This window comes from Calliphora vicina, chromosome 2 (genome assembly GCF_958450345.1).
Source record: "Calliphora vicina chromosome 2, idCalVici1.1, whole genome shotgun sequence".
In the NCBI taxonomy this organism is placed as follows: Eukaryota; Metazoa; Arthropoda; class Insecta; order Diptera; family Calliphoridae; genus Calliphora; species Calliphora vicina.
Genome location: NC_088781.1, coordinates 21,678,413 through 21,691,630, shown reverse-complemented (window position 1 = coordinate 21,691,630; position 13,218 = coordinate 21,678,413). Strand labels below are relative to the sequence as shown.

At 30.5% G+C, this 13,218-nt stretch overlaps 1 protein-coding gene across 4 annotated transcripts in view; it reads right to left on the bottom strand.

The window, feature by feature from the left end:
- Positions 1–10,601: 10,601 nt before the first annotated feature.
- Positions 10,602–13,218, bottom strand: part of bru1 (bruno 1) — a 403,554-nt gene continuing 400,937 nt past the window's right edge. For all 4 annotated transcript variants that reach the window (XR_010576051.1, XR_010576050.1, XR_010576052.1 and 1 more), the window contains 2 exons: positions 10,837–10,961; positions 10,602–10,752 (listed from right to left, as the gene is read on the bottom strand). The gene's annotated coding sequence lies outside the window, so the exon portion shown is untranslated. The remainder of the gene's footprint in view (positions 10,753–10,836; positions 10,962–13,218) is intronic.

Genomic DNA, 13,218 nt, shown 5'->3' with positions numbered 1-13,218 from the left:
AACTAAAATCTTGCCTAAGTTTTTTGAAACGTTGAAACGGTACCCCCTGAAAACTTTCATAAAGATATAAAATACCACCCAAAAAATTTTTTAGCTTGTTCTAAGAAGGGCAACCCGTGCCGACATTTGATTTAGATTTGAGGTGCATTGACAAGGATAAAAAATGCATTTTTTGTCAGTTGTGTCAAAAAATAACATTAAGAAGTCTTATGAATGGAAGCATCCTCTTTTGTAAACAATCCTTGATATAAATTTCGGAATTTATTGGACCCTTTGCAACAAATTGCATATTGCTTGCCATACCTAGAACTTTTTGGGAAAATTTTCTGCTTTTGGGTCCTAAACTTTTCTGCAACATTCCCTGAGAACAATTGCGAATAATTTTTCAGAACATACGTGCTCTGTATTTGGTATCTAAATTTTTAGCAGAGTCCCGTCGTGAACTTTTTGTTGAAATCAATTTTCTGAAGACCCCAGATATCTTCGAGATCAAAATCTTCAATAAATCTGTCAGACATACTTTCGAGAAGTTTGCTATTTAAAATCAGCAAAATCGGTTAACAAATGGCTGAGATATGAGGAAAAAATCAGGACAACCTCGATTTTTGACCCATTTTTGACCTATATCTGGATTACTATGTCATTAATATAGACAATATGGATATCTAATGATAGATATTTCCTTTGCAACGACGTATATAAGACCATAGTAAGTTGGACCTACAATGGGTCAAAATCAGAAAAAATATTTTTTAACCCGAATTTTTTTTTCACCAAAAAAAAATTAAAAAACAAAAATTTTTTTTTTAAATTTAAAAAAAATAAAAAATTAAAATAACAATTCAAAAAAACATTTTTAACAAAAAATTTAAAAAAAAAACTTTGAAAAAAAAATATATTTTGTTTACCTAAAAATATTTAAAATTTGTATTTTGAAATATAATTTGGTGAAGGGTATATAAGATTCGGCACAGCCGAATATAGCTCTCTTACTTGTTAAATCTGCATTGGCTTTAACTTTTCATACCAAATTGTCAGAGTACTGAGCTAACCGGTCTGCCTTCCTACCGGTTGTGTTGGCTTAAAGCAAAATGCTTTATATTTATTGGCTTTAGAAACATCATGTGGACCATTCCTTCTACCTGAACCAGGGTTTCTATCAACGGACAAGTTCTCCTGATACGCTTTAATAACATTGGCATCAGTTTGACATACTTTTTGTAGGACCAAGTTGGGTTTTGTTGAAAATATTTAATAATTTTAGTACGCAACTGACATACTTTTCAAAGGTAACTTGATAACAAAATTCAAATAATACTTGGGTTAATAGTTTTAATGAAAAACGTGTGTTAAGGTTTTTCGATCTCACTCCTATGTGTATGACTTAATTTAACCAAGGCTTTAATTGAACCGGTAATTTAGTTTATAATGTCAAAAAGGAAGAATAAAAAAACTCCCTTTCAATTCGAAGCTCAATTCTTATTAAAAACAGAGTTCTTAATATTTTATGGATGATAAATTTTACATGAAACATTCAATACATTTCTTTAAAATCATAATGATCATTATCTTAACTAACTTAAATTTATTAACAAGAAATTGAAATATTGAAAACCATATCAAGGATTTCTAATAAAAAATTACCAAAATAACGTCTACAAACACTGTAACAATAAATCATATGCAAATAAACAATGTTAATTTTCCAATAGAAAAATCTACATAAATAACAAATTCGCCTTAATCACCTCCTCAAATCAACCTGCCACCCCACCCCACTCTCGACATCATCATAAAATAATTCAATTGTGAAATTTCTTTATTGTTTTCTAACGCCTTTAAATTAATGAAAACCGAAAATCACCTTAAACGAATCCTATAGAGGTAAACAGTAGCAAAAAAAAATTACAATTCAATAATGGCAAAACGGCAACCAGGCAACAATGTGAAAATAAACACACACAAATTCTGCACCAGATACAACAAACTGCCAATAATCACAAACATAAATCTTTTAAGGAATAACAGCAAGAGTAAAACAGCAACAACAACATCACCGTCATCATCATCATCATGAACGGAAAAGGAGCAACTAAACAGCAGTGGCAGCAACAACATAAACAAACACACGTTCCAATCCTGCATTCTCATTTTTGCCATTTATCAAATACACTAGAGACATCTCGAACGTTTAACCAGAAATTTCTACTTTTTCATTAGTGTGTGTATGTATATGTGTGTGCGTATCCTTGAAGTTTGAATTTAATATTTGTATCAATGTGTTTGCATGTATGTATGTGTTAAACGCATATTTTATCCTTACACACACACACACACATACAATCACACACTCATTTATATTGAATTTTGATTTGAAGTTTTTTTGCGGAATGTGTGCGAATGTGAATTGAAAATTTGAAAGGCGTGATTTTTCATTCTTCATTCATTTGCCGTATTTCTTAAGTTTCTCTCTATTCTGTTTTTTTTTATTTATTTTTTTCTACTGCATCCTGTTAGTTTTTTTGTTGCTTCTTCTGTGTATGTGAAAAAGTAAAACGGATATAAACGCCTTAATATTTTCGCCAAGAACGTGTAGAGTGAAAAGTTTAAGAAATTAGAATAAACATTCACATTCATATAATCACACGTACACGCACACAAACTAATACGTCACGTATTTTTGACATTTGTTTACCCCTCTTCAATTAAGTTTATGTGTTGATGTCGATGTTCTGGTATAAATGTGTTTCTGTGTGTCCTGGATAAGTATATGTATGTGAATGTACTAACTATGTATGGATGTTTGAATAAAATTATAGGTTGCTGCAAAACTTTTCAATTCTAAATTATTTTTAAATTGTGTTATGGAACAAATACATTTTTAGCGACACGACATTTTGAATTGTTGGCACACATTATTTATTTTGTTGAATTGTATGTCTTTTTAATGCGGAATGGAATTATATTTATTTATATAAAGGACTAGGTTAAGCAAATAATAAATACATTTTGAACTTAAAAATGTTATTCTAAAAATTAGTTGGTAGAATCTTCTTAATAACGCCCACCAATATACACTGTCTCAAACAATTGTCCGTACCCCATACAGCTGAAAATATATGTATATGTATATTGAAATAAAATTTGGCACATGTATTTTTTTTTTGGACTAAGGACGAAGCCTATTGATACTGGTAAGAAAAAGTCTCTTACTTTACTTAGCCATCATACAAATATCCTCCCGGAGTTGGACTTTATCGGTCATAAATGCGGATCTCAACATAAATAAGTCTCCTGGTCCTGATGGTATACCAGCACTGGTCTTGAAGCAGTGTTCTTCGACGCTAGCTCGTCCATTAGCTAACCTTTTCAGCACTTTATACCGTGCCGGCAAATTTCCAGTATGTTGAAAGGTTGCTAATGTAACGCCAATTCCTAAAAAGGGAGAGGCTAACAACCCTGAAAATTATCGCCCAATAGCAATTTGTTCTGCACTTTCCAAAGTTATGGAGAGTATGGTTAACTACCATCTTGTGAAATATTTAGAGTCCAACAATTTACTCAGCGACCGGCAGTATGGCTTTCTTAGAGGACACTCTACGGGAGACTTGCTAGCCTTCCTATCGGAAAAATGGTGTCGTTCCATACACCGTTTTGGCGAAAGTAAAGTGGTGGCTCTAGATATTTCTAAAGCGTTTGATAGAGTATGGCATGCTGCGCTTTTAGCAAAACTTATTGCTTTGGTGTTGGTAATATCTTCTGTCGATTTGTATCGAGCTTTCTCAGAGATCGCACTATACGAGTTGTTATAGATGGAATTTCATCAAACGAGTTCAAGATCAATTCAGGGGTACCGCAAGGCTCCGTCCTTTCTCCTACTCTATTTCTTATCTTTATAAACGACCTTCTACGTCAAACTTCCAACCCTATCTACTCTTTTGCAGATGACAGCAACATTTGCCATTCATATGCATTCAATTATAGATCAAGCCTGTCGGAGATTGGGGCAATGAGGCAAAATATGAATGATACGCTCAACCAAGATCTTGTGACAATCTCTGAATGGGGTTGTGCGAATAGAGTCGATATTAATGCACGCAAGACTCAATGTTGTATGTTAACCCACAAACGCACAACAGATAATGTTGCTCCATCTGTTTTTATGGGTGGTGTAAATATTAAGGAATCAGAAGCTCTTGATGTTCTAGGCATGAGTATTCAGTGCGATGTCCGCTGGACAAAACACATTTTTCGAGTGTCGAAAGAAGCATTCAAGTGCCTTGGTTTTCTAAAACGGTGTAAGAAATACTTCACTCCATCTGATCTCCTTACTATTTACACCACTTATATCCGACCTAAAATGGAATACAACTCTCATGTGTGGGCCGGTGCTTCTAAGTCTATTTTGGAGTTACTCGACCGCGTACAGGAGAGGGCGAAGATGCTTATCGGTGACAGTAGGTTATCCAGCTCTATTGCCTCACTGGAACATCGTTGCAATGTGGGTTGTGTTTCACTGTTCTACCGATACTACAATGGTATGTGCTCTGCTGAAATTAGGGAACTTGTTCCCGAAACCCGTAGATTTTTACGCAACACACGCTCTTCGGCAAGGGCACATCAATTCGTTGTCGACTGGACAGTAGATCGCACAACACATTACAGGGAAAATTCGTTCTTTAGCCGTACTGTCCGTATGTGGAATAAGCTTCCTCCTGAAGTATTTCCTGTCACTTTCAATAAAGGAAAATTCAAATCAAATGTCCACAAACACTACTACCTCTATCCTCCCTCCCATAACCTATTTTCCTAGTTCCAACACAATGATTTGCATGAGTAGGGGTCATCCCCTGAGTGCTGGTCCAAGAAAAAAAACAAGTTTCATATAGAAGGAATAAACGCGACCTTATTTCATCCAAATAAAATTTATCACAAAGAAGTCTCACTTAGAAGGATATCACGAGAGTAAATATTATGGTGATCGAGGGAGCTAAATAAAATTTAACAAAGAGAAATTACATGTAGAAATATATCATGCGACCTAATTTAATAGCGATCAGTCCATAATTGGTTATACAAGACTCATCTCCGATCAGTCCATAATTGGTTATACAAGACTCATCTCCGAAAATCACTTTAACAAGCATTAATCTCTTAAAAATATTGTTAAGCAAATTAATTTTAACAGAAAGAAGTTTCATATAGAAATAAATCGCGGTCCATAACTGAACATATGTAGCTACCATTTCGAAAATTACTTAAACGAGCAAAAACCCTTAAAAATTTTGGTATGCAAATAAAGTTTAACAGAAAGGAGTTTTATATAGAATAATTGGGTGTACGACATAGAAATACGGGATTTTTTCAAATCTTTAGCTTTTTTTTAAATATTAATACAATATAAATTTATTCAAAGTATTGGCCATTGTTACCTATGACCTTTTCCCATATTGTTACGTTTTAACCTTTTCAAAACGTTTGGTTTATTTCCTTTAAATAAACCGGATACTTTTGATTGCAAATAAAAGCCGTTTAGTAGTTTGAAAATTGTAACAACTCTTTATTTATTTAAAATGTACAACAACAGAATTAAATAGTCACTCAGTGTTTTTTTATACACGTTTATAAATTCGCAGAAATAAAGACACACTTTATATTGTACACGAATTTACTTGAAAAACACAACACACTTTAAGTCACTCAGTTGATGTTTATTCGAAAAGCGTCTCTGATAAACTGTCTCAAGACTGTAACCTCTGCCACTATTTATAACACTGCCATCTGCACTCCAGATTGTTCTTTAACCGTCAAGATTCGAATATTCTAGATCTTACTAATACATACGCCATCTGTGGTGTACTTTCTACAATGTTCTTTAACTGAATATTCGAATTCGAATACAGCGTTGCCAACTTACGATCAAATCAACTGAAAGCTTTTATTTAATAATGCCCACAGATATGTTACAGTCTGCTATTACAGCACTGTTATTTGAAAGCATTATGCTACTTTTAAATCAGCCCTTAAAATTGTTATATTTGAATTCAAGTACAATTTCATCACAATATGGATTCAGTTCCAGGAAGGATATTTCTACACAGAGAAAACAGATTCGTTAAAGTTGTTAATCGTGGATGGCTACAAAATTTTAGAAGTGGTAATACAATTTTGGTTGATACAATCGAAATTCTTTTTTACCCACTGATTTTTTGTTACTAAAACCGAAAACTTCTTTGCGTACATCCGAATCATTCGATTGGCAACGAATTCGGTTGCTATTACGAATCTGTTTTCTCCATATAGAAATTTCCTATTTATAGAATATTGACGAGAATTTACTATTAGTAAATTTTTGGCTATTTTTAGTACATTTTCTATTTATAGCCCTACCGTACCTGACGGACATAGATATATCGTCTTAAGCTACGTTTCCGCATACACCGTAATACGCACCGAAAACAAAATTCCATACATTTGCAAAAAGTTCGTTTCAGAAATCGGCAACGAAAATTGGAAACGAAACGGCACCGCACAGTGGTCCAAATGCTCAATCTAGCCGGAAAAAAGTCTTTGAAAAGCCGTATCGACATAAAACTTTGTACGTTTATATATTCCATCAGTATAAACAATCTGAGAAAAAAAGAAAAAAAAATTTTTTTTGTGCATGAATGTGTGTTTTTGTATGTACATTTTTTCTTTGTGGGTTTGTTTGAAGCCTATAAACGGCGAAACTGCTGGACCGATTTCCCTGAAATTTTCACACCGTCTTTCTGTATGTGTGGAAAGAATTAAAGGATACCACTCATTAAAAAATTTGAAGTGGGCGAAATGCCACGCCAATCTTAAAAATAAAAATGTTAAACTCTAAATGATATCGCACTCGTTCAACAATACTGTATTAACTCAAAATTTTAAAATGTTCAGTAGAGGCCAAAAACTGTTTGTAACTACATTTTAAGAGAATTTGAAAATCCGAATACATCATATTAAGCAAATTCCATTTAAAAATATATTTACATTGTTTTTCTTTACATTTTTTTGCACTTATTGCAAAATAAATCTATTTTTTGAGTTAATACCATTTTTCTGAAACTTCTCGATATTTTTTTGTATTATTTTATCAACAAAACAGTATCAACTCAAAATACAACCAAATTTAAAAAAAACAATTTGATTATTTTTAACTTGAATAAAGGCTCAATTCAAAATAATAAATTTTTTTATGAAAATATGCGATGTATTTCTATTTAAATTGTCGGAAAAATTGTTAAAAAAATTTAAAAAATGGGCATTTTTGCGATTTTTAACGCACTGGATGCACCTTTTTTGGGTAGATATGTTCCGTACTTATTTTCTACTATTCAATATCTACAACTTTTCTTCAGCCACAAAATAGATTTTCCGTACGGTATACGAGATATAACCATGCTAAAATATAGAAAAAGTGATAAAAATCCACCTTGAGGAAAAAAATTCGTATGGCCATTAAATTATTACGGCAGCCAACTTGACAAAACTAATGATGCAGAAGTTCTTATTTTTGGGGCTACTTTCACGTGCAATTGTCGGAATTGAGTCCCAAAGCAATGAACTAAAAATGTTGTACTGTGTTATTGAACAATAAAATAAAACTTATGAAATAATCATTATTATTTGAATAATAAATAAAACTCTGTAAATAATTTTTATTTTTGAGGAAAATAAATTTCCTTGAAAAATAATTATTAAAACATAAGTTTTATAATAAAACTTATAATCATTACGGTCTCTGAATAAAATTAAAAATGTATATATAAACTGCTTTTATTTAAAATAAAAAAAATATTTTTATTTTTTTGATAAAAATGTATATTGATGATACGTTTTTTTGTTTCAGAAAATAACAATTCAAAAAAACGTAAGCCACATAACTTAAAGTGTGCTTTGAAAAAATTATTTTTTTTTTCATAAAATATATTTCTAGTTGTAATTCAGATTTGAAAATTTTGTTTCAATAGCTCAAGTAGTTTTCATTTTATATCGTTTTTTGCTTCTCCTATAAACTTATGAAAAGTGATGTTACGTTATTTTGCATTTTAGGTGACGATATGTATCTCCACAAATTCCGCTCCAAATAAGTTTTATATACACAAAATTCATGTCACCAAATTTTGTTACGACCGGACCATAATTAGTCATAGCTCCCATATAGACCCACTTCCGAAAATCACTTTAACGTGCATAAATCGCTTAAAAATGTTTCAACATAGTAAACTTTTATGTAGACATAAATCACACGACCTAATTTCATTGTGATCGGTCCATAATTGGGCATAGCCCCCATATTAGGCCCACTTCCGAAAATCACTTAAAAATATATATTATTGAAATTTTAAAAGAAAAGTGTTTTTGCTCTTTTACTTAGTGTAGGGTATTATATGGTCGGGCTTGACCGACCATACTTTCTTACTTGTTGAAAATAAATTCAAGAAAAATAAAATCCTCTAAAATATACCACTTTGATGTAATGCTGAATGTGGCCGTTTGTGTTTTCGTTCCCATTTATGATGTAGAAAATGCAAAAATTGAGAGTAGACTCACATGTTATTCTAAATAACAATTAGAGAGCAGTACAAATAAGAGCTCTATGGTTTAGTGGTTAGAGCATTTGACTAGAAAACGAGAGGTTATGTGTTCAATATTTGGACAAAAATTTTTTGGTGAAAAAAAATCGGTTTAAAAAATATTTTTTCCGATTTTGATACATTGTAGGTCAAACTTACTATGGTATTAAATACGTCGTTACAAAGGTCTTTGAAATATCTATCATTAGAATCCATATTGTCTATATTAATGGCATAATAATCCAGATATAGATCAAAAATAGAGCTTGTCATGGTTTTTTCCTTATATCTCAGCCATTTGTGGACCGATTTCCTCGATTTTAAATAGCAACCGAGCCGGAATTTTGGAGATATTGATATATGAATCGTATATGTAAGTTATTTAGGGGCTTCGGAAAGTTTATTTCAACCCACAGACGGACAGACTTACATGGCTACATCGACTCCTCTATCTATAGCGATCTAAAATATATATACTTTTTGGGGTCGCAAATGAAAAATGTAGAAATTACAAAATCAATGACAAACTTATACCAGCAGATAGACGAAAGTATCCTCTTTAAGCCTATAAATACTTTTTTATCTGTCTGAACCCGTCTGTGAAATACTTTTTCCATATTATATACTGATACCAGATATCTTCAGAAAGTACAAACCAATCACTTTTGGGATAACAAAAAAAAGTAAGAGAGCTATATTCGGCTGTGCAGGATCTAATATACTTAATATTTTGGGTAAACAAAAACTTTCCAAAAAAAAAATTCAAAAAAATTTTTGGGTGGAAAAAAAATCGGTTTAAAAAATTACTAACGGAATGACAAACATGGTGAAGGTTATAATTACAATAAATGTAGGTGTTCGATGCAGAGGCCTAACTATATAACTATACATCATGGTGATCATTTTATGTGTATATTGTCTTATTTACTTACCTCTATTCATTTCAGTTTAAAAAACAAAATAAATTTTAAGATTTTTTATAATTTTATTTCTTATTTCTTAAATTTTTTTTTATAAAATCATGACACTTTATTTTTTAACACATGTTTCATTTATAATTTATACATTGTTTTAATTTTTTTTTTGTTTTCTTTTCATTTATTAATAATATTTATACTTTATGCTACTTAAATCTAATTTAATTTATTTATATATTTATTACACAATTATTATTATTTTTATTTAGTTTTTTTTTTGTTTGCTCTGCCTTAAACTAATAAATATCACTAGGGGGTTTTACTAAATAATATTTTAAATAGTTTAATTTCTATACATTTATGTCTATTGATTTTAGCGTTTTTTAATAAATATGTGTGAGTTGTAATTATTTTTTTTCTTCGGTATTATTACAATTTTATATAAACTTTTTAAAACTCTTTTATTTGTTGTTTTATTTTTATATTTATTTTTTATTTCAGAACACACAGCCTTGCTTTGTTTTATTTTCATTTTTTTTATTTAATACATTAAATTTACAAAATGGCTTCATTTTTTTCTTTGTTTTGTTGTTGTTGTTATACACAGTATTTGTAATGAAAATGTTTTTGTTAAATGTTTATGCACAAAATTAATTAATAAAATTATAGACAATAAAAACAGCAAATAAAAAATTATTAATATGATTATTTTAATTACTGGTATGACACATTTATTAAGGTTTTAAATTAAATTTATAATTAGGTTTTAGTTGGGTATTACAATTGAGGATCAAAGGTGGAGTAAGTAAAAAGGTGTGAAAAGTTATTCTCTGGATATAGTTAAAGGAATATTCAAGGAAATTTGTTAATGAATTAAAACTGTGTAGTTTGGGAATAAAGCATGTATATAAGAAAAATTATACTTATTTTGAATTTTATAAAATTATTTTTTGTTTATACATTTAATTTACAAGCTGATTTTACATAAATATTTATTTTCTTATTGTTTTAAATCTCTATTGTTTAACCATTCATTCACAATGCTTAAAAACTATTAGATTTTTAATTCAACATTTAATTAGGGCAATTAATTAAGGATTATTTACAAAAATTCTTGTACAAAATCTTCATTTAATGAAGTTATATTTACTATTTGCAGCTGTTTAAAATTGAAAAAGTTGAAAGAAAGATTCATACAAAATATACAAAATGTTTTCCTAGCAAAACAATGGCTGTAAAGAAAAAGAGAAAAATATAGCAAAAAAATTAATTTTCCAATTAAAAAAAAAATATAAATGAAAGAAAGAAAAACTCACCTTTATTTTGCACATTTAGCTTAAAAGATTTAATTAACATAAGTGTTGTTTGTTTTGTTGAATTTTTTCTTCACATACTTTTAGGCTGTTATTCTTTTCTCTGTTGAAAACAGACGGCAGCAAAGCTGAAAATAAAGGGCAGAATAAAAGAAATGTTGTTAACATTTAATTTTTTCGGGCTGTATTGTTTTATGATTGTTGTAAAATCTTTTAAGAGTTTTTATTTCTTCTGTTCTTTCCATTAGCAACTTAAAAAAAAAAGGAAATGGTTAAATTGAAATGCAAAAGTAACAAAAATTAAAGCTGGTCAAAATGAAATTAAATGATGATGTACACTGCGATGATTTATGATAAGGAATCAAGTTACAAAATGGATTTTAACTCATTTAGAAATCCGAGAAACTTAATTATTTTAACATCGGGGTTGATAAAGATTACTTCGGTGTTTAAACTTTACAGTTCTGTTTACATTATTCAGGTTTGATATAAATTGACTGTAGTAGTCACTAATGTCTGTCTGGCCACTTGGCGGACTCCAATTTATATACTATTTTGGGTCATTTGAGACGTATGTATATTAGAGTGCTCCAATATTGTATGGACGAAAAAAATTGTCTAGGTACCGGACGCCCCCCGCTAGAATTGTTCTATGTATTGTAGAAACACGTTGTGTAAAATATTAGGATGATAGGATAACGTTAACTGGTGCCGCAACAGTGCTGAAGTTTTGAGGTGCATTTACAAGTGGAAAAAATGCAATTTTTTCAGTTTTTGTAAAAATGTTGCCATTAAATAATTACTTTTGCAATTTAATTTAAAAGTATCGAAATGTGTACGTAATTGTCGTTCTAATAAGATATTAAACACAAAAAGTGGTTAAAAAATTTTAAAATTGTTAAAAAATCGCCAGGCTAACGTTTCTCAGGAAACTAGAACAAAAAATGTAGGAACAAAATTAACATATTTTGAGAAATATTAAAATAAAAGCACATTATACCCTACACCACCATAGTGGGGAGGGTATTATGCGTTTGTGCAGATGTATGTAACGCCCAAAAATATTAGTCTAACATCCACCTTAAAGTATACCGATCGACTTAGAATCACTTTCTGAGTCGATTAAACGATGTCCGTCCGTCCGTCCGTCCGTCTGGCTGGTCGGCTGGCTGTCCATGTAAACCTTGTGCGCAGAGTAAAGGTCGCAATTTTGAAGATATTTTTGGTAAATTTGGTACATATTATTTCTTCGGCCCAAGAACGAAGCCTATTGAAACTGGCTGAAATCCGTCCATTATTTCACCTAGCCCCCATACAAATGTCCTTCCGAAATTGGACTTTATCGGTCATAAATGTTTAATTTATATATATATCTCCACAAATTCCGCTCCAAATAAGTTCTATATACACAAAATTCATGTCACCAAATTTTGTTACGATCGGTCCATAATTAGTCATAGCTCCCATATAGACCCGCTTCCGAAAATCACTTTAACATGCATAAATCGCTTAAAAATGTTGGTATATACACAAAATTCAACGTAGTTAACTTTAATATAGACGTAAATTACACGACCTAATTTCATGGTGATCGGTCCATAATTAGTCATAGCCCCCATAAGGCCCACTTCCGAAAATCACTCAAAAATATAAATTATTGAAATTTTAAAAGAAAAATGTTTTTGCTATTTTACTTAGTGTAGGGTATTATATGGTCGGGCTTGACCGACCATACTTTCTTACTTGTTTTTTCTTAAAATATATCCATATTTACTTGTATATGAGTTTTTGTATTCGTAGGATGCCGTTAACATATTCGCAAATTTAATTTTTTTAATGGCAGTTTCACAACTCCAAATTCAAATTTTTAAAAATTTTGTTAAACTAATTTTAGAATTTTTTGATCATCACATTGGGATTTATTAAGAACATAATACGGAATAAAAATATGAAAAAAGTATTACAATACCTTCTATAGTTTTTCCGTACCAGCGATTTAAATTTTGCGATTTTCGAGAAAAACAAATTTTTTTTGGCATATTTTGGCGAATGAGCCGAATTTAGTTACTGTTATGATTTTTAGTAAAAGCTATTCAGAATATTATAGACCAGATAATTCTAAATATAGTGTGAAAGTTTTACTAAGATCTGAAAACGATAACACTTAAATCGTGAAGGTCAATGGTAAGATTTTTCAATATTTGGAATTTCTTATTGAAAGATAGCGAAATGTTATATATTTTAGGGCCGATTTTGATGTTTACGTTATCCTATCATCCTAATATTTTACACAACGTGCTTCTACAATACATAGAACAATTCCTGAAGGTGAGACGTTCGAAATTCGCCATTTTATTTTTTGGAGCCTCTAACGTATATACTATT